The sequence below is a fragment of the Malurus melanocephalus genome, unplaced genomic scaffold, assembly GCF_030028575.1.
Source record: "Malurus melanocephalus ecotype Western Australia unplaced genomic scaffold, MMel_1.1 scaffold_225, whole genome shotgun sequence".
Classification (NCBI taxonomy): Eukaryota; Metazoa; Chordata; class Aves; order Passeriformes; family Maluridae; genus Malurus; species Malurus melanocephalus.
Genome location: NW_026623457.1, coordinates 776,937 through 780,771, shown reverse-complemented (window position 1 = coordinate 780,771; position 3,835 = coordinate 776,937). Strand labels below are relative to the sequence as shown.

At 41.1% G+C, this 3,835-nt stretch overlaps 1 long non-coding RNA gene across 1 annotated transcript in view; it reads right to left on the bottom strand.

Moving 5' to 3' along the window:
* Positions 1-534: 534 nt before the first annotated feature.
* Positions 535-3,835, bottom strand: part of LOC130578394 (uncharacterized) — a 35,449-nt gene continuing 32,148 nt past the window's right edge. The window contains exon 3 of the long non-coding RNA XR_008965881.1: positions 535-1,401. This is a non-coding gene — a long non-coding RNA (uncharacterized LOC130578394). The remainder of the gene's footprint in view (positions 1,402-3,835) is intronic.

Here is a 3,835-nt window from a genome sequence, read left to right as displayed (position 1 = left end):
GGCAATTCAGATAGCAGGCAGCATTCTTGTTAACAGTTCATTTTCTCTTCTCTCTCAATCTCCTGTCAGGAAACAGCTTACAGGTCTTCCTGATGATCCTCTAGAAGAAATCATAGTTACATGGAGAATTTTACAAACAGTAAATTCCTGGGGAATGAACGAAAAAAAACCCTGAAATGCTGTCACAGAACACCAAGTCAACAAATAGGAAATTTTATTGCTGTACATGCACACTCATTGTCTTTCCTGGTCCTGGGATAACGGTGGTGAAGTGAAATAAATGCTGTTTACACACATTTTCAATCATGGCTTAGGTCAGTCCTCTGTTTCTGGAGGGTAAGTGCTCTTTGGAAGCTGTTTAATTCACTGCTAGCTGGGTCATGGCCATTTGCCTGTGTGACCTCTATCTGAGCATGGCATGCTCGAGAAATGTCTCCAGGCTGCTTCCTACATCCACATGTGGAATATGGATTCTGGTGACTTCATATTTCAAATTCTGTACTCAAAAATCTAGAGATATTTATGACAGAATGGCCTTGGGGTGGGAGGGGGAATTAAATACACATTGTTGCAGAGTTAAGCTGTTAAATAGTTACTGTCCCAAGAAAATATGGGAGTAAACATTCAGCCTGTGCAGCCTCCCCCATCRTACATCAAAGCAAGCCATAAAAATTGACCTGTAAAACACCTATAAGTTGCTTTAAAAAAGCTGGATAACTGCAAATAGCCAGCTGACAAAAAGCACTGGTCTGTGGTGAGTGTTCCCAGCTGCTGATCCTTTATTTAAGGCACAAGTGAAGCTCTCTCCACCTGGATGACACTCAGCTCTTGCCTCAGTAAGGGATGGGCTGCACAGACCCCTCACTCAACCACAACAGCAAAGGAACATCTCACTGCTGAGAGCAATGACACATCAAGCCCAGCAGTCACTGCACTGGCTCGCTCTGTTTACAACCTTGAGCACRTGTATTTTAGCCAGGATTATAGTTGTCTTGATTACTGTACAGAAAATACACTTTTCTGGACCTTTTTCTATTGAAATATATCAAATTCACCCATGATCATAAACACGGAAATCAGCAAGGAGTGTTGCAATTATCACAGTGAAAGAGAACATAATTTCTTTGATCCCAGCATCCAGCCATCTGCCACCACCAGGACCTGGTGCTTCAGAGAGGAGASAGACACTGTTCTTCCTTTGCCCCCCACTGCCTCTTGACTTGCAACCTAAACCCCAAGTCTGGCAATCCTTCCCATGGCAACAAAGGTTACTGCAGAAATCTCCTAATTTAGCCTATGAGCAGTGATATACATTATAAACTTCAGAAAATACTCCAGCATTGTATTCCAGCATTGCTCTGGACTCTTTGAAGCTCTGCACCTCTGGGGCTGACCTGAAAACTAAACAGAAAAGCAGGATTAATAAGTGAGCAACAGGTAATTTGTAGACCATGGTGGAATAAAGCCTATCKGGTGACATAAATTGTTTACAGAATGATCCTCTGAAGACAAGTCAAAACACACAAAATAAATGTTTGATATTTCCTCATTGTCTATAGCTTTTTCCCTACTGACTCCAAAGAGATGCCATTTAAAGTAGATAAACCCAACGAGCTCCACTCTGTAACTCTGCTGGTTTCTTGTACAGCGTGAAGTGATCCTAAACTGCAATTTTTTCTTGTTTGATCTTCAAGTTTTAAGCAAGAAAAAGGATCATGAAAGCATTTTCAAGCATTTTTTGGTCTTTTAATTCAGTTATATTTTCTGCTTCCTATGGTTTAAATTATTCATAGCAAATTGTGCAGATTCAGATGTCAGCAAGTCATTGGCTAAATAACAAATTCAAAAAGGCCTCTGCAGCCATTTTCATAACATRTCAGAGACATCCTACACCCAAGCAGGAGTGATCATTCATTTTGAAGGCACATTTGAACCTGGACTTATTTCATTCTTTAATGAGTTTGAAGCTACTTGGTGCACTAAATGAACAGGTATTAGATGGTCATGTTTAAAAAAAAATTGGTTAGATCTGGCAAAATGTTATTCCCAGCTGAAATCAGTTAACATAAGAATACATGGACCTCTACCTCAACAGTGCACTGTGACAAAAATATCCTTTATAAGGGGCGAGGGAGAGTCTTCAAGCATTGTCTTCRTGGAGGCACAAGTTCAGCAAGTGCAATCACAAGCTCTACACACTCTGAAGATCAGGGTACTTAGTCCACCCCCAGCACCAGTGGCTGTCACGGGGTGACCACATGGCACCTCTGGGGACAGCTGGTGGGCTGGCATGTGAATTCACTTGGATTGGACACCGGCCTTGCTGAGAATTACAGGCAGGGGCTCAATACTTCCCTAACACATGAGAGTACACCAGGCTCCAGAGAAACATATAAAGCAAATCCTCCTACCGGAGGAATTTATAGTCTGAAACACTGGATGGATGTTTGAGTGTGTTTTATGTCCTGGGACAGGCTAYAGGGAGATGGGAGAATGTGAAACAAATAAAGGGTGAAAAATCATTTTCCCATTAATCAGTTTAAGGGCATACAATGACATCCACATATCATGGATGTCTAATTCTTGTCTCTAAATAAGGTATTTGTATGGGAACATGGCCAGTTAGGCAGCTGCCTGGTCACCCGTGGATGAGAGCAACTGATTTATGTGAGCACACTGTGCATTCACMCACATGAATTACACATTTACTCAGACAGTACATGTCTGGGTTTGAAAGCCCAGGTCCCAGATTGCAAAGAACTGGGAGAGGCCTCTGAGCAAATAATTGATAAACTAAAATCCTTTTGCTGTCAGATGGGCTGGGGATGCCCAGTGTTGCTGTAGGAGGTGTCTCAGAGGCAGCTCAGAGACAGCCTGACCCRGGGTAGTCGGGTACTGTTCCCAGCAGTGGCTGCACAAAACACACGAAGAGAAGCAGAGCACCCAGGCTTGCTTTATGCATCAGTCTTTTTCTGTATCCCATAGGTCCATGTTTTCCTCACAGCCTTGTCTAGTTTTGAATAAAACACAAAATGATCTCCAAAATTAGACCAATCGATGCACGGAAAGCGCTCTGAGCGCTCTGTTTGAGCCTGACCTGTGACTGAATGCTCACCATATATTTAGCCCAACCATTTGCAAGTCTGTGATGTTGAACAAATGCTCTGCTTTCCACTAGTTTTGCAAAGTGCTCCTAAATTTAACTCTGAGTCAACACTGTACGACTGCACATTTAAGTTAACCTGCATAGTCAGCTTATAAATTTTTAAGAAGCTTTTCCTTCGCTTACAGTGAATGTAAATGCAAGTTGTTTGAACAAAGACACTAATTTATCAGTTAGAACAATGAATGCACCTCTTTGTCTACKTCTACTGTGTGAAATATGCATTTGTCATTGACATAAATAGAGATTGATGACCAAAATTATGTGTAAAATGCAGAATAAAAATCAGAAGGCCAGGACAGTCTGGTATGAACTGCCACAGCTTCTGCAACATCAGYGGTGTTAAGACCATGTTTTGTAGCTGAAGACCTGGCTGAAAGCTTCTAACATCTCAAGATACTTTTGTGATGCACATTTCCTACATACTTTTCACCCAGTGAAAAGCTGACTTTCTTTTGKTTTGGACAATGATAAAGCATTGTTTATGCTTTCACTCTGTCTGTAAATATCTTTCCTGTGCGGTCAACAAGTTTTGAACAGTGCTTATTGGTACTAAATAATACTGTTTATGAGTCTTCACAAGTATAGGCATGTGTTAGAAAAACAAGAAGCATCACTGTTGCTTCTAGTGTTGACCTACAATGCAAAAAAAAAAAAAAAAAAAAAAAAAAA